The sequence below is a fragment of the Schistocerca americana genome, chromosome X (assembly GCF_021461395.2).
Source record: "Schistocerca americana isolate TAMUIC-IGC-003095 chromosome X, iqSchAmer2.1, whole genome shotgun sequence".
Lineage (NCBI taxonomy): Eukaryota > Metazoa > Arthropoda > Insecta > Orthoptera > Acrididae > Schistocerca > Schistocerca americana.
The window spans coordinates 983,587,070-983,612,216 of record NC_060130.1 but is presented as its reverse complement, the minus strand read 5'-3'; positions in this window follow the sequence as shown (position 1 = coordinate 983,612,216).

Sequence of the window (25,147 nt, the reverse complement as noted above, 5' to 3'; positions counted from 1 at the left end):
CTCACGTGACGAGAAATAAGAACACATAATGCAAGCAGCAACTTCAGTGTAATTATTATTTCTGAATATTCGTGTCATATCTGTTTGTTTGACTGCATGTTTCCTTCAGTTAGCTTCTGTACCATACTGTAACAGTTCTTTAAATGTATGGCTCAAGTTTCATCGAGCTACGAAACTGGGCAGCTATGTAACATAATGCGGAAGTTGCTTCCGTGCTTAAGTTTCTCATACCAGTAGTATTGGGGCCAAGTTCGTTCTGAGCCACTCTGCATTGTTGCTATGTGTATCCAAGATGGCAGCGATAACGTCATCCAAGACGGTGGTGTGTAGACTTGGCAACAGCGCATGATGCCATCTAAGAAGACCGCCGTGACGTCATCCAAGATGGCGGATTTTCGCGGGAAGTTTTAATTTTGCCACGAAGAAGGTCAATACGGCTACCACGACTAACCTAACCCCCCCCCCTCCCCAGAAAAATGGCGGGAAGTTCAAATTCCAAAAGGATAATGCATCATACCTATGAAAATCGTAGAAAGATAGCTCACTTGGGCTAACCTGAGTCACCCGACCGCCACCTGGTGCCAAGTTTGAATTTTGGCGGTAAACAAAGGTCAATTCACGTATCTGTACTAAGATAAGAAAATGGTGTGAAAGAAAGGAAACTTGTACTATTCTCAGTCACCCAACCGCCACCTCCTCCTAAAGATTTGTGGGAAAAGGACTTGGACATAAGTCTTTATTTAAACAATTTCAAGCAGTACGGCCATCCAATGTGTTCACCACGAGATCTGGACTCCAACTGACTTAGCACACATCGCCACCACCAGAGGGCAGACTCATCTGTAACGTAATCGTAGATGGTGCAAACAGTGTGTTCGCCACATGGCAAAGTACCCAGTACCGGCACCAGATGGTGCTACCGTGATGTTAGCTGAAGACACAAGTACCATTATCCAAGATGGCGGCAAACAGTCTATTCACCACTAGGTCTGGACCTGGCACCCTGTACCAGTACCAGAGGGCGCTACCCTGACGTCAGTTGATGACGTTCTGGGGTGGGGAAATGTTGGTAACCATTAGGAACCCTTGATCCAGGCACATGTTTGACTTCAGCCTGCAGCATGGAAGTATCTGGTGACATCATTGTAGGAGGCATAGGTGGGGCTCAGCAGCTCCACTGCCTCAGTCTTGTTCAGTCAGTCAGCAGAAGAAGAAGAAATATGAAGCGTCAACAGCAGTCGCACTCTAGCACAATCATGCAGAACAGGATTGAACGAAAAAGTAATTATCCCATATCCCATCATTCTCTCTGGTTAGCTTTATTACTATTATTATTCAAAGTTTGCACGTGTTGGTCCATATCTAATGCTTCCTTGTCTTAGTTCAACAGGGTCGAGCGCCAACATGCCTAGCTCTGCTGACACGTCCGGACCTGCAGCAACCTTGCCTGCCATCTACATCTACATCTACATCCATATTCCGCAAGCCACCTGAGGGGGGTACCTTGAGTACCTCTATCGGTTCTCGCTTCTGTTCCAGTCTCGTATTGTTCGTGAAAAGAAAGATTGTCGGTATGCCTCTGTGTGGGCTCTAATCTCTCTGAATTTATCCTCATGGTCTCTTCGCCAGATATACGTAGGAGGGAGCAATATACTGCTTGACTCCTCGGTAACGGAATGTTCCCGAAACTTCAACAAAAGCCCAAACCGAACTCCTGAGCGTCTCCCTTGCAGAGTCTTCCACTGGAGTTCTCCGTAACGCTTTCTCGGTTACTAAATGATCCTGTAGCGAAACATGATGCTCTCCATTGGATCTTCTCAACTTCTATCAACCTTATCTGGTGCGGACCCCACACCAGTGAGCAGCATTCAAGCAGTGGGCGAACAAGTGTACTGTAACCTACTTCCTTTGTTTTCAGGCTGCATTTCCTTAGGATTAATCCAATGAATCTCAGTCTGGCATCTGCCTTACCAACGATTAATTTCATATTGTCATTCCATTTTAAATCACTCCTAATGCCTACTCCCAGATAAATTATGGAATTAACTGCTTCCAGTTGCTGATCTGCCATATTGTAGCTAAATGATAAAGGATCTTTCTTTCTATGTATTCGCAGCACATTAAACTTGTCTGCATTGAGATTCAATTGCCATTCCCAGCACCGTGCGTCAATTCGTTGCAGATCCTCATGCATTTCAGTACAATTTTCCATTGTTAAAACTTCTTGATATATTACAGAATCATCCGCAAAAAGCCTCAGTGAACTTCCGATGTTATCCATAAGGTCATTTATATATATTGTGAATAGCAACGGTCCTACGACACTCCCGTGCGGCACACCTGAAATCGCTCTTACTTCGGAAGACTTCTCTCCGTTGAAAATGACATGCTGCGTTCTGTTATCTAGAAACTCTTCAATCCAATCACACAATTGGTCTGATAGTCCATATGCTCTTACTTTGTTCATTAAACGACTGTAGGGAACTGTATCAAACACCTTGCAGAAGTCAAGAAACACGGCACCTACCTGGGAACCCGTGTGTGTGGTCCTCTGAGTCTCTTGGACGGATAGCGCGAGCTGGTTTCACACGATCATCTTTTTCGAAACCCATGCTAATTCCTACAGAGTAGATTTCTACTCTCCAGAAAAGTCATACTCGAACATAATACGTGTTCCAGAATTCTACAACTGATCGACGTTAGAGATATAGGTCTATAGTTCTACACATCTGTTCGACGTCCCTTCTTGAAAACGGAGATGACCTGTGCCCTCTTCCAATCTTTTGGAACGGTACGCTCTTCTAGAGACCTACGTTACACCACTGCAAGAAGGGGGGCAAGTTCCTTCGTGTACTCTGTGTAAAATCGTACTGGTATCCCATCAGGTCCAGTGGCCTTTCGTCTTTTGTGCGATTTTAAATGTTTTTCTATCCCTCTGTCATTTATTTCGATATTTACCATTTTATCATCTGTGCGACAATCTAGAGAAGGAACTACAGTGCAGTCTTCCACTGTGAAACAGCTATCGCCGATATCTACAGCAACAGCCTCCAGCGCATCTGAACCAGTAGCAGCCACGTGGGATCTGGTAGTGCACATAGCCCACTTGTTGGAGCAGGAGAAGGGGTTGCTGTTGTCCGTCCCATTCATCGGTTATTTGTGTGTTGAAGACACTCGATCTGCCCCTGGTACATCGAATGCGGTCGCTGGCAGTGATAAATAACAAGATGGAGGTCAGTACTGGTCGTCAACATATGACCCGTCCCTGTGATAGCGCACCCACAGAGTGCAGATACTGTGAATAAGAAGATGTCGAGTGCACCTACTCTTTTCGCCTCCACGTACAATTTAGCTCCCAGTGGATCGAAACGTGTGAACATTGCTATAGAAGCTCGTGATGTCTGGGGGTTGCATGCGAGAATGGAGAATGAAACTGTATCCAAATGTGTTAAAGTGCCAGTTCACGAGTTCGACTGGGATGAAATATGTTGTACAGAGCGCTGCGTCAATCAGCAGATGAATACTGAGTATTATCCAACCCATTCTCCCCGAGAAATGTGCCTTACTGTTGTGACACTTTCTATTACAACAGTGTATGATGACTGTGCATTATGTGTGAAATCGGGTGACAACTGTGTTTATCTAAGACATGCCTCAGTTATGAAGTTATACGTTCTGCACATTGCCATACGTCTTGCACTGGACTGACTGAATCGATGGTTGCCTAGCATAGACTCTGCACACAATGATGTAAACTCCCTACGTGTGCATAGTATACATGTTGACGATCTTAAGCAACACCTTTGTTCGCACATGAACGCTAAACGTAAAGAGAAACAGATTAAATGTGTGTGTGAAAAACCAGAGTACTGTGAGTCATCTATTGGCTTGAGTGTGATATGCTCTGAATTGATTGCTTGTCAAAAAGTTTTATTTCGTAAATACTGCACAGGTGCGAAGAGGAAGATACATACAGATTGTAATGATATTCCTGAAATACTACATCCCATGTATGAGTTTAAAATAAATAATTTATGTATAGTCTAAAACGATGCTTGTGTTTTAATTCATACGTCTCTCATTGTAATCAAAGTATTAGAATTATTAATTTTTTTTCAATGCTGTACGAGTTACAGAGATAATCATTGATCAAGTTGCTCTTCATGGGTGAAATATATAGCTGTTTTTTCTGTGTAGTCAATATAGCTCAGTTGGTTAAGTGGTGGAACTACAGTGGCTACACATACTATTATTATCCTCTCAAGTCTATTTTTCTATATACGTCAACTACTTATCTGTACCTGACGCAGTATGTATCATGGCGGGCTGGGTGAAGCACCCCCGCCACAAAGACTTTGTTGGTCGGTGACTGGTCATGTGCAGAAGCAAATGAAGACCTGAAGAAGAACAAGAAGAACATAATTCTCCTTCCTGATAATATACGTACAGTTATTCTAGGTCCATCCAATTGTGAAAAGACTAATGTCCTCATGACTCTGCAAAACATGTAGATGGGGTCAGATTTGAACATGTTTTTGTATTCTCAAAAACACTGTTTCAACCCAATTATCAGCTATTGCAGGAGATATTTCGCGGTGTAGATGGTCTTACATACACGACATTCAGTGAAAGCGGTGATATCCCTCCACCTGAAAAAGCAAAGCCAAACACTGTCTTCATATTTGATGATGTTGCTGCTGTGGAAAACCAAGACAAAATTCGAAAATATTTCTGTTTCGGCCGTCATATGGGTGCTGATGTATTTTATCTAAGTCAGATATATTCCAGAATCCCCAAACAGTTGGTTAGGGATAATTCAAGCCTCATTATAGCGTTCAGACAAGACTGCCTGAATTTAAGACACATTTACTAGACTCATGTGGGAACGGAGATGTCGTTCAGTGATTTTGTAAAGATATGTGTAGATTGCTGGAATCATTCGCAGTATGGGTTTCTCGTTATTGGTAAAACAAGAAAGCTGACTGAAGATAGTTACAGGCGAAACTTTCATGGGTTCTTGCATATATACCATGTAAGAGAGGTTAGTATATCAGTCTACGCTACACCATGGACAAATTCATGCGTATGTCTACCTTTCAAACCGAGAGGATGGGTGTACACAGACATAGCACTCGTCTGTACATGGATGCGAAAACTCAGGCTATGGCGCATAAAGTTGCAGGTACGCGGAGGGAACTAGAGACGTATTACCAGACTCTTCTCAGAATGGTGAATGCGCTAAACGGACATAGGCTGACAACGGGTGTGGACAGGAGCAGCCCCACACCCAATCTCAGTGCTGAGACTGTGGAACTACCCCTTGTCGTCCGCCGGCATCTCCTCATGGTGTGTCAGGCATGGAATTTCTTCGCTACATCCATTTTACAAAAATACTTTGTCGTATCCCGTCCAGCTATGGAACGCTTCTTTATCAATTGTGTAGGGGCAACGAGGCCGTTTGTGTTCCGTGCGAAGTGTGAACTAGCTTCGCTAGGTGTGGAAAAAGCTAAACCCAACATTCGGGGTTTTCACCGCCTGACTCCCTAACTATTGCAAAGACCCAGAGTGATTTTAGATTTAGTGCAGTGCAGGAGACGTTCCACTGGCACATATGTTTTAATACACTATTTTATGACATTTCGAGTGAGACAATAATTCTGTAGTCTTGTTTATACGGATGGATCTAAATATGGGGACTCATTCGGTTGCTCCGTTGTTTTCCCTGATCGTGTCCTCACGCACCGGTTACCTCATGAGTTTACTGTACTGAAGGCGGAATTACACATGATCTTGCATGCGTTGGAACTGATGATATTTTTACGGGTGCTAAATCCCTTTTCGGTTCCAATTTACTGAGTGCCCTTCTCTCTCTACAAAGCTTGTGCCAAGCTGATAAAGTAGTCCAGAATATCGAGGACATCCTCCTTCAACTACAAAGGCTAGGAAAAAGTTCTCTTTCTGCTGGATGCTAGAACACGTGATATGTTTACGGGTGTTAAATCCCTTTTCTGTCCCGATTCACTGAGTGCCCTTCTCTCTCTACAAAGCTTGTACCCAGCAGATAAAGTAGTTTAGAATATTGAGGACGCCCTCCTTCAACTACAAAGGCTAGGAAAACTTGTCTTTCCGCTGGATGCTAGAGCACATGGATATAGCGAGGAATGAAAGGGTGGTTGTAGCAGTGAAGAAGGTGCGTCGAGATCCTCAGCTCAGTGCGAGGTACAGAGAAAACCTCGATGGGAGAAAGAGTGACTGGAAGCGATGGACGATAAGCTGCGTCTAGTGAAGTCCAGCACGCGGCCGTGGTGTACCTACTTCCAGCCACGCAGATGGTATGATGCGCTCCCTACTTGTCTTACACTGAACACAGCACTATGAAGCATGGCTTCTTGGTCGGGCACGATGGATCTCCACTGCGTGGTGCTTGCGGCATGCAGACTATTGTGCACCACATTTAATTAAACTGTGTTTTATTTTCAGACCAGAGAGTAGCGGGAGATCAACCGACCGACCTGCCCTCTACTTTAAGTGGCGCTCAAACTAATGTGGTGAGAGTGTTAACATTTTGTGATATGTCTAACTACTTTCCCAAAATTTTAGGAATATGTTCTTAATGTGTTAAAGGGTGATCGGCTAACCCACGGTTTTCGTAAGTGGTCAGCCAGTCACATTTCCCTGTGATATTGTTTTAGGTCCTCCGTCGTTTAAGTTACGTTTTAATCCCAGTTATAGCATCTATCACCCTTTATCTGTTTTCTTAAGGAGTATGAGGTAGAGTGATTGCGTGTGTTATCACTCGTCAGATGGGAGTGAGTGCGTGAGTGTCACTTTGTAGGTTCACTCCTCACTGGTAATATTAGCTAGTTTATAAAAAATGGTTCAAATGGCTCTGAGCACTATGGGACTTAACATCTGTGGTCATCAGTCGCCTAGAACTTAGAACTACTTAAACCTAACTAACCTAAGGACATCACACACATCCATGCCCGAGGCAGGATTCGAACCTGCGACCGCAGCGGTCACGCGGTTCCAGACTGAAGCGCCTAGAACCGCACGGCCACACCGGCCGGCGCTAGTTTATCCACATTCGTTTCTTTTAATATTTATAATTCTGCTGATAACCATGCGGTTAAGTACCACTAAACATCAAATACACACTCAAACCGATGTTAAGTGTATTGGTCTGTAATTTTGCGAATCGGGTATCTAACCTTCTTATATACGATAGTCACATGCGATTTTTTCCAGTCGCTTGAGATTTTGCTCTGAAACAGAGACTCGCCATAAATTTGAGCTAAGGAAGGGGTCAGTTCCGAAGAGTACTGCTTATAAAGAAGAATTGGGATGCCATCCTGATCTGGCGAATTGTTGGTTTTCAACTCTTTCAGTTGCTGCTCTACTCCAGGAATGCATATTACTACGTCCCCTTACGGGAGGCTGTACGATGGTCAAACGACGGTGTGCCTTTACGGTCTCCCTGCATGAACGACTTCTTAAATTTAAACTTCAGCGATTTTACGTAGGCCCAGAATTTTCTTGAGTTCTCTGAAAATTCTTTTGCTAATTTATAACGGTGGTAGTTGCTGTGTGCTTCGCGCATCGATATTTTTACAGAACCACGAACCTTTAATAACCTTTGTCTATCTTCATTTGCACTTTCACTTTTGAACCGAGAGTCCAACAGTCCTTTCTTCCTTAGCACTACATAGAGTGTGCAGCAAAACGACTAGCACAACAGTTTTACATTTGATCGAGTGGCTACATGGTGGGCTAAGGCAGTTGCTGAAATAGTTGGTACTGTTTCTACATATTTCGTCTCTTTCTAAGCACGAATATTACGACTGACGTTATTCTTCCATGTTATGAAAGTTTGGTTTTGATCTTTATGCTCGCCTTTTAACTATCTACACTGATATCCTACTCATTAGAGTTTACGTTGTTATTGCTTCGATTTAGTAATTTAAAAAATAAAATTTTTCATAAATTTCTTAAAATAACGTTTGTAACTACCTCCAAAGACGCATATTTTAAGACTTAGCTCTCTGTGCAGAATGACATAAAACTGGTGTGGCTGTGAGGAAGGTAAAATGTACGTGTTGACCCCTCACTATCCTATCCCCAGCCCATAAGGATTTTGTATGTTACCAATAAATTTTTTTGCTCCTGGTGCCTTGGAAAATCTTTGAGAGAGCAATGTGTAAGAGGGTAGTCACACATTTTAAGGCTCAGAATTTCCTGTCTGACACTCATTTTGGCTTTAGAAATCTAGTAGGGGTTAGTATTTTAGCTTGGTACACTTCTTACGTTTACTTCTCTGCTCAGCCCGTGAAAGGAAGTTTTTGTAATTTGTTATTCCGTATTGAGAAGATAACATTCACTTTATGTGGGCAGCAGTCTTTTTCTGAAATTAGAAAAATTATTCTGGAAAAAGTACGATTTTTCGTAATGTGAAAGACTGTTCCAAAGTGCAACATGATCATGTAGATAGGGACAAAAATTTTATTCAAATTTAAAATGTTTAAGTCGAGAAATACTTGTGTTACTCTATTTCATAGTCTATGTGTTACATTATTACTCTAATACTCACCAATAATCAGCAAGTGGGACCAAATTAGGAAGATGTGTTGTCTAGAACCAGCTACTAGTTTAGTAGACATCGAAATTGAAGCATTTGTTAAGAAAACAATGAAGCTCTCTTCACTTGTAGATATCCCGTGTTACACGGTCAAGGACCTTCTTCTGTTTCTAGGTACAAGATGGTGCATGACAGATGAAGCATGGCTTTACTGTCCACACCCTTTATATCTTGCTGTAAAAATCTGCAAAAAGAAACATTTTACATGTACTTGGGTATCGACAAGCGCCGGTACGAAGATGAATACGAACAGAGAATGCTGTGAGGCGGCGTCAGCCACCAGCCTGCTGACTAGGACTGCACCACGACAGGAACGACCTCAACAAGAAGAGAATATAAGCGCTGCTTCTGTCAGCCTCTGCCGCACAGTACTAGACCGGCACTAGGAGAGGAGTACGGTAGCAGTTATTAGTGATCCATATCCATTGCTTGTATGGACATAGTATATAGAGAAAGATATTGACTGTTTGCCTGTCGCCCACAGTTCTACACGTTCTTGTAATACAAAGTTCAGTATTATCTATCTTCTTTATTGTAATAAAAACTATTAATGTGATTTGTTTGAATTGTTATATAGCTATCCTCGAAGGCAGCATCCTTTAGGCACACTATAAGAGACTAGTGGACAAGACCCCACGTTACACTATCCAGAAATACTGAAATGACAGAGTCTAAAGAATAATGCAGAACGTTTGTAGGTAGGCGTGATTATCTAATAATTAACCAATAGAATGCTTATATCCGTATGTTCTAAGCCGCTGCGAAACTCATTTCTGGGTTCTTACATAATCATGGTGTAGCAAACGCTATCCACGAACAGTCCTGAATTCACCAATATAGTCTGTTTTCAAAATTTGTGTGTCTTATTCTGTGACCAGTCAGATAAATTCAGTAGCATTGATTGTGAATCCTCATAAGCACCCTCATGTCCATGAGCATTCTGAGGTCATTGCAGAGTCGTGGATCGGGGCATTATTTCACATCAGATACATATGACCTGACCAAAGGCTCCCAGTGATAGAAGTAGTGCACAAAGATGCTATCTGGCACACTTTAGCCGGCCGGTGCGGCCGTGCGGTTCTAGGCGCATCAGTATGGAACCGCGTGACCGTTACGGTCGCAGGTTCGAATCCTGCCTCGGGCATGGATGTGTGTGATGTCCTTAGGTTAGTTACGTTTAAGTAGTTGTAAGTTCTAGGGGACTGATGACCACAGATGTTAAGTCCCATAGTGCTCAGAGCCGTTTGAACCATTTTGCAGATGAGGCTACATTTACGTGCTGTGTTATTATGAAGACTCACAGTTCTCATATATGTGTAATGGAGAAACACTCATGACACTAGAAAAGCAAAATTCCAAGTTAAGTTCACAGTGATCGTCTGGTGTGCTAAGACTGATGAGTTGGTGATAGGGTATGCATTCCTGCTAAATTGCGTGACAGCCGCAGCCTTCACATATTTCCTGATAGAAGGCCTTCTTGCGCTTTTGGAAGACGTTAGACCAGAGCAATGATGGCTAATTTACATGCAATATGATGGATCAGAGGTTCACTGTACCAGCCAAGTACCCCAGCCACTGAATAACACATTTTCTCATCGGAGGATTGTATGTGGCGGGCCCATTAACTGGCCAGCCACATCACACGTTCTAACCCCATTACACTTCTGTTGATTGGGCTTGCTGTGGGGGGATGTGTACGCTATGAAGGTACATATACGTGAGGAACGTGTCCCTCACATCACCGACGCTGTTGTCCACATTAAAGCTCACCGAGATGACGTTCAATATGCAACACAACTCATCTTCGAACATGTTACTAAGTGCATTGAGATGGACTGGAGGACTTTTTGAACACCTCTTGTAGGACAGATCAGTCATGTGTCCCACCATTTTTTGCCCATCACAGCCTCAACACAGAAATTCAATAAGTAATATTCAGACTTGTCTTCATATTCATTGATGGATGCTTATAGTCCTCAGACCGCTCCAGTTCTGTAATGTACTAAAATCGGACACGTGTTCACAGGAATTTTTCGGTTTATTTTCACACATAAAATCACCTCCCAAATTACGTGACATTCCTCCTGAATCACCCCGCACATGGCCGAGATATATGAGTTTTAGTTGAGTGAGTCTATCAGAGTTTACAGAGAGGTGGCTGTAGGGCAAGGAGGCTGGACGGCGCCCTCGTGGGCAGACGCAGCCGGCATACCCCAACATTATCAGTCAGCATGGTGGGCGACGCCAGTGAGCTCTGTCAATTGTAAGTGGACCCAACCCAAAGAAGAAACAGTCCACCTCACATTTCATTGTAATGGACAGTAGCAGATTCATGGTATTTATTAAAATAAAATTTAGCGCTTGTCTCCATAGTAGAGAATGAGAGAATTAAGAGCGGTGTTAATATTCGGAAAACTGTTGTCCCTGACGTCGCTGCTACTTGTCATTGCTACTTCTACTGATCAGTCAGAATTTAAATACAAATTTTTAAGGAGTATCAGTCTACAGAAATCCAGAGGAACTTCCTACTTGATTCCTGGGATGTAGCAAAAATAAAGTGGTTTGCACGACTGTGGAAGAGTTTTGCGACTTTTCGGAGAAAAAAGAATAAAATATCTTGATTCTGTTACGGCTGTTAAATCGTTCGCTGTAGCCATGTTGTTACTCCATAATCGTCAGGAATTGGTAGCTGCACCTTTGGACAACTACGAGTGGTATGCGAGGTTCTTGGAACTAGTGTAACATCCGCGTGGTACAGATGGCAGCCAGCAAAACATGCAGCCACATATAGAAGTGGGGAGGCCGTACGGTTTACGTGCAACAGCACGTGCAAGCTTAATGCACTTGCCGATCGACAGAATATTACAGTGTGACAAAGATGAAATGTGTCAATGAGCTTCCTCCTGTTGACTTGTTAAATTTTCTATTGTCCCAGTGCGGGATCAGGTGGAGGTAGAGAGGTCGAAAATTCCGTTAGGTAATGAAAATATGGAGCTGTATAGGTACGGAATAGATGTATACACAGCACGGCCAGCAGCCGCCGCAAGTGACATTGGTGGTGAGGTGGAGGTGCTGGTGGGGATAGGAGCCAAAGCAGCCAGATCGCTGGCGCCGTTAGCAGGGCGTGCGAGTGCCTTGGAAGATAAAAAGGCAAGAGCGGTAGCCACAGAGAGTGCTGTAACGAAATGAAAGCAGAAAGTACGTTAATCAGCAGAGGGCGCGGCCAATACAAGCAGCGTGCAAAGGACTCTGATATGATACTAGGGACTGGGAGCGGGGATGTGTTCAGAACCTCTTAAATGTTTGAAGAGCTAGCACCAATGGCAATGGAGACAGCACACAACAGAGGTACAATGAGTCACAGAACATTAGGCCTTTGGGGTTCAAACTCATATATTCAATAGCGCGGGTCAGAAATACACAAAACTGGTCAGTGTATTTTTAGAAGCAGCGAAAACAGGAAGTGCAGGAGTATCAAGCAGAGGAAGGGACGTTTTCTTTAAGTTTCTGTGCAAGGGAAATTCCGACGTCGAACGACCCTTAAGGTTTCATAGCAAGAAAACTGAGCTTTTAGACTCACAGGCCAAGTGAACTGAGGGAGGCCCTGCGCATTTGTGAACTGTCGCTTCACAGCAGCCTGTTTGACAAACTCCAGTATTTTCCGGTAGAAAGAGCAAAACTTTTAGTTTAACAGTAGCCCAGATTTTTATCGGATGGCCATAATTATCGACCTGATAGCATATGAACTCATTCCCATTAAGGCCAATGTAGATCCTATTGTTACCGTAAGTATAGGTAATTACAGAATGATTTTTGCAGTTTTGCCACATAAAAATGATATGACAGTGTAGGCAGTCTCCAATGTGAAAATATTTGGTGCTACCGGGAGGATATCCAAAGCTAATCTGTCATGAAGTGTCATTACTAGAGTAAATTTCGGATGTCGTAGTCGACAGACATTCCTAACAATTCAAAAGCTCAGTGTGAACGTACTGGTTCGGGTCGAATTTTTAAATGTCTCTCGCTGTTAGGTAAATTTTGAATTGTGTTGTATGAAAATGCATGTTGAAGGGAGGATGGTCATGGTACCGTTCTTACACAAAATGGAGACAGTTGACGGAAATTTGAATGTAATTGCGAAAAAGAAATGTGAAACATAGCCTTGTATGCTTTGATAGTTCCATGAGCAGCAGAAATTGTATGTGGGCATTATCGTGATGGAAACGAATCAGGGGAAGAAGAAGGTGAGGTAAATGAATACAACGGACAATACATTGTCATAATGGAACAGTGCTGGCAGCCTCTCATCGCCTCAGGAGCTCAGCATTCGTTTGATGAGTATGGGCTTGGCGACCCCGGAGTTCCTGGGGACTGTTAAGCGCCGTTAGTCCTCTTGTCACCTTAAGCTCTGGGCATGCTTCAGCGACAACCGTTCGGCGCGGTGGTGGAACGTTGTGTGTCACAGGGAACGGGGATCTTGGCTTGACCGCCCAGATCGCGAGGATGGTAATGCCACATTGTTGATTGAAACAGACACTTCAGGGCAAATACAGAGACTTCTAAAAGCAACTTCATTGGGTAACTACACTGTTACTGTTGAACTGCGTAAAACCTTAAGTTCCAGCTGCGGAGTGGCAACATGTGAAGACCAGATGGATTAGGACAGTAGTGGCTTACAATGGGAATGGGCAGACGACCGTGTTACGGAAGTTCAAAATGTGAAGAAGAGAGTGAATGGGCAGCTTGAACCAACACCTACCTTCATTACAACTTTCAATACGCAAGACCTGCCCAGCCACATTAAGTCAGATCTCTTACGCTTACCAGTTCGCCCTTTTTTTCGAAATCCCATGCGATGTTTCAAGTGGCAAAGGTTTGGTCATACAACCATTGCGTGTAATGGTCGTGCTAACTGTGGCAACTGTGGCCAAGCGGCTCATGAACCAGATGTGGAATGTTCATCTCCATCAGTGTGTGTTAATTGCTTTAACTCTCATCCAGTCTGCTGTAGAGAGTGCCCCACCTATAGGGAGGAAAAGAAAATTCAAGAACTTAAATCTACACATCACTTGTCACATGCTGAAGCAAAGAAGCTGTTTAAATCAATTCAGTCCCTCATTTGCATCAACTGTGAAAGAACCCATAGTTAATGCTAGTGTAACGACACAAACAGAAGTGGCTACTGCCACTACGCTCCTGTTGCTGCACATGCCAACAGCCAGGGTCTGGTAATGCTGCGCTAGGCGGAGATACAGTTACACAAACTTCACAGACTGACAGTGTGGAGCCATTGCCCCCAACAGCAACTGTCCCACTGGCACCGCCTGATTTACTCATTCAGGGGCCTTCCCGTGTTTCACTTCAACAAGGGAAAGCTGCAGCAAAGGTCATGTCAAAGTCCAGTATAACAGTCCCGAATGCACTGGCAGTGAAACTGGCTGCTGCCGCTACTGTTGACGATTTGGCTATGAATATGGGTCCAATCTGCGACCCACCTCGCCCTACTAGTCCACCACCGATGGCCTCGCGTTTCCCACCGAGGTGCAGACAGAAACGGAAGACAAACTTTCCCAATACGTAATGGACATCTTGCAGTGGAGTTAAAATGGCTTCAGAGCTCGCGAGGATGAACTAAAGTCCCTCGTAGAGACCTGAACAGTGTGTTTCTGTCTTCAGGAAACACATTTCAAGGAATCCGAACTCCCCGTGTTAAAGGGATATCGTCTGTACCACACAGATGTTCTTCATGGCGGCTTCCCACGCCAGGGTTCCCGGGTTCGATTCCCGGCGGGGTCAGGGATTTTCTCTGCCTCGTGATGACTGGGTGTTGTGTGATGTCCTTAGGTTAGTTACGTTTAAGTAGTTCTAAGTTCTAGGGGACTGATGACCATAGAAGTTAAGTCCCGTAGTGCTCAGAGCCATTTGAACCATCTTCATGGCGATAGAGCTCAGGGAGGAGTGACAGTGTTCGTCCATGACAAACTTTACTCCTGCCCTATAACCCTATTCACCACACTACATGCAGTTACTGTCACTGTGCATTTTGTGGCCTTTCAGGTAACCTTCTGTTCCCTGTACCTTCCGCCACAGTTGCCAATGGATGGCGAGCCACTTTCCGAGATAATTGGCCAGCTTCCGCCACCGTTTGTGCTCTTAGGGGATTTTAATGCCCATAATAGTCCATGGGGTAGTGTCTCCACCTTCCAGAGGGGTCGAGTGGTTGAAATTGTATTACGCTCTGACACCACCTGTGTCCTTAATACGGGCTCCAAGACATATTTATGCACAGCAACAGGAATGTTCTACGCCATTGATTTGACAGTTTGCTCTCCTGCTCTCTCAGACTCTGTCGAATGGGAGGTGGCAGACGACTTCCACTCCAGTGACCACTTTCCTATTACTGTCCGGCTTTTACAACGAATGGAGCCTGAGGGAACACCACCAAAGTGGCTGTTATCGAAGGAAAACTGGACGGTTTATAGCCAGCTGGCTGTGCTTGAGCACAGGGACAGCGTCTACGACTGGGTGCGTCACATTACCGATGTAATCCACGCTGCCGCTGTCGCATGTATACCTAAATCATCAGGCCGTCACAAAAGGCAACCTGTTCCTTGGTGGAATAATCAGTGTCGTTGTTTCGCTATATGGGACAGGCGGGCAGCGCTGCGCAGGTTGTAGCATAATCCAACTGCATAGAACCTTTGAGCCTTTTGGTTATCGAGAGCCAAAACCCGACGGACAGTGAAGGAGAGCAAGCAGCAGTCATGACACGAGTTTCTGAAGTCCATTAATCGGTCAGCTTCCACCACTGCGGTATGGGAATCCGTAAGGAAGATATCTGGGAAAAGGATCTCCTGTCCACTAGCTGCCGTAAGGGACAATGGAGTCATGAAAGAAATGCCCGCAGATATCATTAACACCATGGCGTGGTACTTTTTACAATATAATATTTTCCATGAGCCCAATTCCAGGTTGCCACGCCTATTGCGAATTTCGAGAGAGGACACGTCTTGCTTTCACCTCCAGCAATTACGAGACCTATAATCTCCCATTCTCCATATGGGAACTTTCGTGGCCGCATCCCCTTTTGCTGCACTCCTTTCTTGCTGAAGGTCCTTTTCGGTACTGAGTCGGGAATAGTCTTTCTTACAGGGGAGCGTTTTAAGCGTGACTTAGTTCGCAGTTGCATTCAATGGCATATCGTTTGCAGCCAGGAGTCATGTGCAGAGATAATTGTTTGAGGATGACTTTTCGATTCTCTGCTTCACTTCTAGTCCTATATCTTTCTCTCGTTAGTTACAGTTGATACTTAAGCGACCGGAATACTTGTTTGCTAGGAGAAGTTTTAATTTCTACGCAGGGAAAAGTGCTTGTATTGACTTTGAAAGATGGCTTTCATTTGTGATGCTCATTTCGCAGATTATTTTGCATGTTTGAAGTAAATAAACCCATATAATGGTTAATTAGTCTTATTAGGTGTTTCAACAGAGAAATTTTTGGATAGGTGGAGAAATTGCATCACTCCGCGAGGGAGATGTGGGAGACCATTGCAGCGTCGGGATTGGCTGATTACAGTTTGGCGGCAAGATTGTCGCGAGAGCATCGTGCAGAGCGAGGCAGGATGGAGGGCGTCTGGTGCTGTGAAAGCAAACAGTCGCAAAGTTCGGTAGCTCTGAGATAGGGACTTAGATTCTGAAGACTGTGCTGTGTATGATCTAGAGTCTGCAGCAACAGTAGGATATCAGCGCCCACAATAGGCATTGCATTGACTACTAGTATAATTGCAGTTGATACCGCCTTATAGGTTGGCACTCACCATTGAACGTAGTCAACCAGTGCACAGAGCTATCATTGTGGCATTGCACGTTGGTACAAGACACACTGGGCTTCACCTTAAAGGTTGTTGAGCCAGTCTTGAAAGCGTTGTATACCATCTAGAGAAAATACAGGGCTTGTGGTATTAGTAGTTTCTGAGTAGTTTATTCTACTCAAGATATTTGAGAGACTTATCTTAATTCAGCGACTTCGCAGCTGCAGTCGTCGCCCCAGCAGTATCGACGGAGCCAGCACGCTGGTTGACGGTATTGTAAAACTTGCAGCAGGGGCAGTAAAGTTCAGAAATAGTTGTTGGATCGTGTTCTTACCAGTCCCTGAGCATCCATGCAGTTTTGCTTACGATTCGTTATTGGTTATTTGTCTTTTTGCATGTTTTTTGGTTTGTTTCTTGGTGGTGGTGTCCGAAGTACGTATTATTTCAGACACAAAAGAGATTATAGGAACGCAGTCAGATCGCATTTACTATTTGCTTATCCAGGGCAGAATTAAATCTAACTTCGCATCAACTTAACATTAAGAGCTGAGAGCCAATATTACCAGTGTAGTATATCTAAGAACAGTGTACAATTTGTTTAATTTGTTTTCATTCATGATTTGTTCAGCGTGATCTAATTTCTATCGTGGGATGATTTACAAAAATACAAGTTATTTACAATATCGCTTTTGATTCAGCAGTAGTGGTAGTTAGCCGTCACTGTCACATTAATATATTTTATTCATGTTTAATGTCGGCCACTACCCCAATATGTAGTAGACTTCCAACTTTAATCGTGATCGTTCTCTTCTTACACCTCTGGAACTAAGGCTATGAGAGGCTATGAGACATTGTTTTACATTTTAAGGAAACGGTGTGATTTTTTAGGTCTCTTATTTGATAGGAAAGTTACTTGACTGCCACATCTCAAGTAGCTGAGAACACACGCCCTTAAAGCGTAGGATATGATGAAGTGCTTAAATGGGAAGAACTGGGATGCAGATAGACGCTGCTTGCTGGAGTTCTTTAAGGTTTCGTGCGATCGCGTCTTGATTATGGTTGTACAGTCTGTGGCTCAGTACGACCAACATGTATAAAGATGCTGGACTCCATACAGCACGAAGGCATCAGATTGACCACAGGAGCCTATAGGACCTGCCCTATACCGAGCTTGTGTGCAGAGGCAGGGGAGCAGCCATTAGCTGCTCGGCGGCGGGTCCTTGCGGCTAAACAGGTGCTCGAGCTCTGGTCGTTTCCGAATTCGATGGCTTTCCCTGGAGCTATTACTATCTGCGCATCCTTGGAACGACTCTATGCACTCACCCTCGCTAGACTAATCCGTTCGTATTCGGCAAAGCAGTTATTATTGGATCTGGGAGTGTCCCCGCCAAACATTTAGCCGGAAGTTTGGTGCAAAGCTAGGCCATGATTGTTACTGATACCTAGAATGAATTTGACAGAGTACTACAAATTGTTCATTGCAGATTACGTTTTTATGGATAAATTTCTTACCATTTTAAATGATCACCAGGACTGTAATGTGGTATACACAGATGGGTCCAAAGAGGGCGATGCTGTCGGTTGTTCTGTCATTTTTCCTGCCCCTGTCTTTGGGTTCCATCACACTTGTGCGCCTACGATCTCTGACGCCGAACTTCATGCGATTCTTAAAGCTGTAGATCAGATGTAAGTGGTACATTCCCCGGACGGTCTACGTACCCAGCAGATAGAGCTGACCAAAACATCCTCGACGCCATCCTGCACTTGCAACGACAAGGAAAGGAGGTCTTACTCTGCTGGGTTCCAGGACACGTGGGTATCCTTGCGAATGAGTTAGCCGATACTGCGGCTAAGTAGGCATGTGCCCTTCCCCACGTCACTGACTGCCATAACCCTCTGCGCGCTGCGCTGTCATTGCTGCTAACTTCTATAATAAGTCTTTGGGAGGAAGACTGGCTGAACGTGACAGAAAATAAGTTCCGACAGTAAAAGCGACTATGAGGCCATGGCGCATCTCCTTCCGGCCAGATCTAACTGATGAAAACTCTGTTTAATGCGACTTCGGATGGGACACAGTCCCGTGACCCAAGGCTTCCTTCTCTGACGTGAAGAACCGCCTGTTAGTGGTGCACGTGGTGTGATGGGTATGGTACACCATATTTTAACTGACTCTGTTTTATATAATGACGACAGGGTTCAAGCTTGTTTACGGACAGACCTGCCCTCAATTTTAGGTGATAATGAGGTGAATGTGGCATGTGTTTTACGATTTTGTGTTTTGTCTTCACTTATACCTAAGCTCCTATGTCGCCGCTTTTAGTTTGTTAGAGAACGACTGACACATCCCGTTGCTATTTTAATGACCCGCCGAACTTCTTTTCTGGACTGGGCTCTCAGTGGCTGTCCAGATAAGATGTCCTTGTTTGTAATGGTCTGCCTTGACTAGTTTGCTCCGATGTACCGTCCACAGGCGTCGCTGGTCTTATGTTGTATTCTAGGCTATCCTCTTTTTGTGTGCTATAGCCCTATTTGCCTCACACCGTCAGCGAACGGGCGCTGATGACCGCGATGTTGAGCGCCCTCCAGATCCAGCCACACACACACACACACACACACACACACACACACACACGACGCCTCGTAGTGAGACTGCGCAGCATTGCCGATGTGTGCCCCTTAGCTTGCTAGGGTCGCTATCCCAATTTGATTCTGGTCTGCCATGTAATCAGTATTCTATTTTTGATCTAAGAAGTATTGGTAGTTTTTCACTATTTAATCTGTCTTGATATTAGAGCAAATTCAGGAAAAAGGACGATGTTAATCGAGCTGGTGGACTAAAGGTAATATTAAAATATACCAAGTAAATCTGCCAGGGAAAGTAAAAGAAGCGGATATTGCCTGGAGGAGGAGATTAGTGTTTAACGTCCAGTCGACAACAAGGTCCTTAGAGACGGAGCGCAAGCTCGGATTAGGGAAGGATGGGGAAAGAAATCGGTCGTGCCCTTTCAAAGGAACCATCCCGGTATTTGCGTGAAGCGATTTAGTGAAATCACGGAAAACCTAAATCAAGATGGCCGGACGCGGGTTTGAACCGTCGTCATCCGAATGCGAGTCCAGTGTGCTAACCACAGCGCCACTTCGCTCGGTTATATTGCCTGGAAAGCCTAAGGTACAGAATGATAAATCTAGCTATTCCATTTTAAGAATAGCTTATATACAGAGAATGAATGTAAGAATAAGTTTAGGAATATATTTGAAGGTTGTACACTGAAGAGCCAAAGAAACTGGAAAACCTGCCTTACGTCGTGTAGGGCCGCCGCGAGCACGCAGAATTGTCGCAACATGACGTGGAATGCACTCGAATAATGTATGAAGCAATGCTGAAGGGAATGGACACCATGATCTCTGCAGGGTTGTCCATAAATCCGTAAGAGTATGACGGGGGAGGGGGGAGAGATCTCTTCGGAACAGCACGTTGCGGGGCATCACAGATAATCTCACCAATGTTCATGTCTGGGGAGTCTGGTTGCCAGCGGAAGTGTTGAAACTCGGAAGAGTGTTTCTGGAGCAACTCTGTAGCAATTCTGGACGTGTGAGGTGTCGCATTGTCCTGCTGGTATAACCCAAGTCCATCAGAAGGCAGAATGGACATGAATGTATGCAAATCATCAGACAGGATGCCTACGTGCGTGTCACCTGTCAGGGTCGTAACTACACCTATCAGTCGCCCCATATCACTTCAGTCGCACACACCTCAAACCATTACAGAGCCTCCACCAGCTTCAATAGTCCACTTCTGACATACAGGATCCATGGATTCATGAGGTTGTCTCCATACCCATACTCGTCCACTCGCTCGATACAATTTGAAACGAGACTCGTCCGTCCACGTAGCATGTTTCTAGTCATCAACAGTTCAATGTCGGTTCTGATGAGCTCAGGCGAGGCATAAAGCTTTGTGTCGTGCAGTCATCAAGGGTACACGAAAGGGCCTTCATTCACTCCAGAAGCTGCGATATGCAGTAATTAGGATTATGACAGCAAAAAACTTTAAGTTAATATACACATGGGAACGAAGTATGAGAATCTCTAAGTAGGAATATTATGCAGGATGTTACCGAAAAGCTTCCAACGTTTTCATCACGTGAAGGTCAGTGAACATTAAGGCACAAGTTAACAAACGAGTTTAGACAAGATGTTTGGGTCATTATTGTTGCGGAACTTGGTAGAAGGTTAACCCTGACAATACCACCGCATTTTTTGTTACGTGTATTACCGGGAGAGATGAGAGGGGGGATGAGAGATACGTTATATCCACCGTAAAGCAAATTAAAAGAAAAAATTTTGATCGTTGTTGTTGGCTTATATTACCAACATACATTTTAAAGAGGTACTGGTTTGCAAGCATGGTCCAGTATCTGAGAATATCTCTTAGCAGTACCAACGTACACTGCTGGCCACCGTAAATGCAACACCCTGAAGGAAGTATCCGAATCAAGTGAAATTTACACCATGGGTTTGCAGCGATGAGATATGCAACTGATTAGAATTTCAGCGCAGACGCACATCACGCGCGCCTGTGGCGCCACCTCATAGCGCCATTTAAGGCTTGGCGATTTCGACGAGTGTACGTTCGGCACGTGTTTTTACCTTGTGGTTGTTTCACAAGACGATCAGTTATGCCTCGTTGACAACAGCGAACATCGTTTGATCAAGTATCCGAGTTCGACAGAGGAAGGATAGTGGCTTACCGAGATTGTGGATTATCATACAGAGAAATCGCTAGTCGTGTTGGACGAAACCAAACAACTGTAATGCGGATATGTGACCGCTGGATGCAGGAGGGTACGACGGACCGACGTGGTCGATCGCATTCACCTCGGTGCACCACTGCACGTGCTGATAGGCAAATTGTGCGCATGGCAGTGACGGATCGCTCAGTGACATCCCGAACCATAGCACAGCACATTGCGTCTGTAACGCATCATCCATTGTCTGCGCGTACCATTCGACGCCGTTTACAGCAGAGTGGTCTGTCCGCAAGACGTCCATTGCTTCGTCTACCATTGACGCAGAACCACAGGCGTCTCCGTCGCCAATGGTGTGATGACAGACGGATGTGGACGGCAGATTGGAATGACGTTGTCTTTACTGACGAGGCACGCTTCTGTCTGCAGCACCACGATGGTCGGATTCGAGTGTGGAGACACCGTGGAGAGAGGATGCTCGACAGCTGCATTATGCACCGCCACACTGGTCTTGCACCTGGTATTATGGTATGGGGTGGTATTGGATATTACTTTCGCACGGCTCTAGTACGCATTGCCGGTACTTTAAATAGCCGGCGCTTCATATCCGAGGTGCTGAAGCCAGTTGTCCTTCCTTACCTTCAGGGCTCGGCCACAGCCATATTTCAACAGGATAATGCGCGACCACACGTGGCACGCATTGTCCAAAGGTTCTTCGTCAATAACCAGATTGAAGTGCTTCCCTGGCCGGCCCGCTCTCCGGATCTTTCGCGGATAGAAAACATGTGGTCCATGGTTGCTCAACGAGTGACCCAGATTACATCCCCACCTGCCACACCAGATGATCTTTGGCAACGTGTGGAAGCTGCTTGGGCTGCTGTACGCCAGGAACACATCCAACGTCTCTTTGACTCAATGCCGAGACGTGTGGCAGCGGTGATCTCCAACAATGGCGCCTACTCTGGCTACTGATTCTGGCAGGAACCACATGTCACAGACGTCTGTAAACGTAATCATTTGATACTTGGTCAACATGTTACCTACAAAATAAATTTTGTTGTGCTACCTCTTGTCTTTCTTGGTGTTGCATTTACGGTGGCTAGCAGCGTATTTGTCAGAGATTTTCTCTGCCTCGTGATGACTGGGTGTTGTGTGATGTCCTTAGGTTAGTTAGGTTTAGGTAGTTCTACGTTCTAGGGGACTGATGACCATAGATGTTAAGTCCCATAGTGCTCAGAGCCATTTGAACCATTTGAACCAACGTATTTTCAGCAACGTATACTCCCAGTGGGGTGTTGTACTTCATCACCATTACAAAAAATTTAAGAAATAACAATTTCTTTAACTGTTGTTGACTTCTGCTAGCAACATACTTTTTCAAGAGATACTGATGTGTAACTGGGATTGTGGACGTGTAATTGTTGCACGACTACAATAAAGACTTAAAATTGAAAAGCGTGTGGCTATGGCGCATCGTACTGCATCTGCAGCAGCAATTAGAGCAGAAGTTGGCACCACAGTGGCACAACGAACTGTTACAAATCGGCTACTTCAGGGACAGCTCGGAGCCACACACTCTGTAGCGTGCAATCTACTGACCACAAACCACCGCCATTTTCGACTTCAGTAGTGTCAAGCGAGAGCTCGTTGGAGGGCAGGGTGGGGGTGTGTTGTGCTTTTTGATGAGATCTGGTTCCGCCTCAGTGCCAGTGAATCCCGTGTGTTGATCAGGAGGAGGACAGTTAAGGTCCTGCAACCAAAATATCGGTGTGCCAGAGACACTGGACACACACCTGGAGTTATGGTCTGGGATGGGATTTCGAATGGCAGCAGAAGCCTTCTCGTGGTTATCCCACCCACCCTGACTAAGTTTTTACATCAGTCAGGTGATTCAAACTGTTGTGCTGCCATTCATGAACAGCATTCCATTCTCATACTCCGACAAGACAACGCTCGCCCACATACGCTGTCATAACCCAACATGCTGTATAGACTGTCGACATGTTGTCTTGGCCTGCTCCATCACCAGATCTGTCTCCAATCGAGCAGGTACGGGACGTCATCGGACGACAACTCCTGCGTCATCCAGAAACAGCATTAACCGTTCGTGGGTTGATTGGCTCAAATGGCTCTGAGCACTATGGGACTTAACATCTGAGGTCATCAGTCCCCTAGGACTTAGAACTACTTAAACACAACTAACCTAAGGACATCACACACATCAATGTCCGAGGCGGGATTCGAACCGGCGACCGTAGTGGTCTTGCGGTTCCAGACTGAAGCGCCTAGAACCGCTCAGCCACACCGGCCGGCGTGTGGTGATTGATCATGTGCTACAGGCATGGTACTCATCCCACAAACTGGAATCCAGAACCTGCACAAACAACGCTTTCACGTCTGCATACTCGTATTCAACGTTCTGGCGGTTACAACGGTTGCTAATGTACCAGCGTTTCACATTTGCAATGAGTATCTCGCGCTAACATTAATCTGTGATCTTGCAATCTTAGTCACTTAAATATATCACCTAGACAAATGTATTCCTTAAATTTCATTACTCTACAATAATTACTTTTTGGTGTTGCAATTTTTTCCCATCAGTGTATTTTGTAATAGCTCTGTTGAGGATAAGGCATGTTTCATGCTGTTCGTCGGGGAAGAATAGTGAACTAGCCTCGCAGCAGAGGAAATGGCAACAGCAAGCCGCCTTCTGCTGCGGGCAGTATGCATTTCAGCGACGGCAAGATAGCCACGAGGAGAGGAATAGCGGTAAATCTCGCGGAGAATGTCCATGTTGGGTGCCATTAGGCGGACTGCCAGCGCAACTCGCGTCATTGTTTACAAGAAGCAACTTGCTGGCCTGACCTCCTCCCCGACTCATTTGAATCTAGTTTCACATCCCACAGGCACGCCACTTGGCGACTTCAGGTACCTGCGCGAGCTGCGTTGTTTCTTGGTTATTGTGCCCAACAGGGGAATTTACGATTTGCTGTTTGCCCGTAAATTGCTGAGAAACCCTAAAAGCGCAAGTTTCGTCGTTTGTCCTAAACGTTTACACTCCCCGTGGCAACGATTTAGGTCAAAATTAAGAGAACGAATAAATGGTATTCACATACAAAGAGGCGCAGCATTAATAATTCTGTCCGTCGTGAAATAATGGTTTCCAATATCAGTGTCCGTTTCTACCCGTAGAGGAGAGTGTTTTACCTCGAACAACGTTCTGACTTACGTCTTTAGCTAGTTCTGTAATGGAAATTTAATTTACTTTCTTATAGAACTCACTCTGTGGGCGCAGCAGTCTAGTTTGGAAATGACAAATGTTAGTTCGGAAAACTAAGTTTTTTATAAATGTGAAAAAAAATTCCGAAATGCTGCAAAGTTATGTACGTATTTGAGAACAAATATTTTATTCAAATTTAAAGTCTTACAGTTGAGTAAATCTTGTCGATACTTGTATTTAACAATCTATGTGTTACATTATATCTCTACTACACACACACATATTCAGTAAGTAGAATCGAATTAAGAAGAAGCAGCCCCTATTCCCAAAATTTGGTTACAAGCTAAAAATCTTTTTAAATAGAGAGTGTAAGTAGCTAACACAAATTTCCATTTTAAAGACAAAGGAAATGGGTAAGACATTGAATAAACTCAGTTCACTTGCAGATATCACTTATTCCGTTGTAGAAACCCTTCTTCCGTTTCGAGGTAGAAGATGGTACACGGGACTAAACGATCCACACGGTAGGTAACTAGTTGCAAGGGAATAAAGAATTTTCATAATCATAGAACTCTGTAACTGATGAGTAAATAATATTCTCCAAATATCTCTATTATATTACATGATACTTAACCCTTTGAGTCACAATAATACTAAAAAGTTTAGTTTTAAAATTTTTCGCAACTGTTATCTTTATCTTCATAGTAAGCAACGAATACCAGAAGAAATTGGCG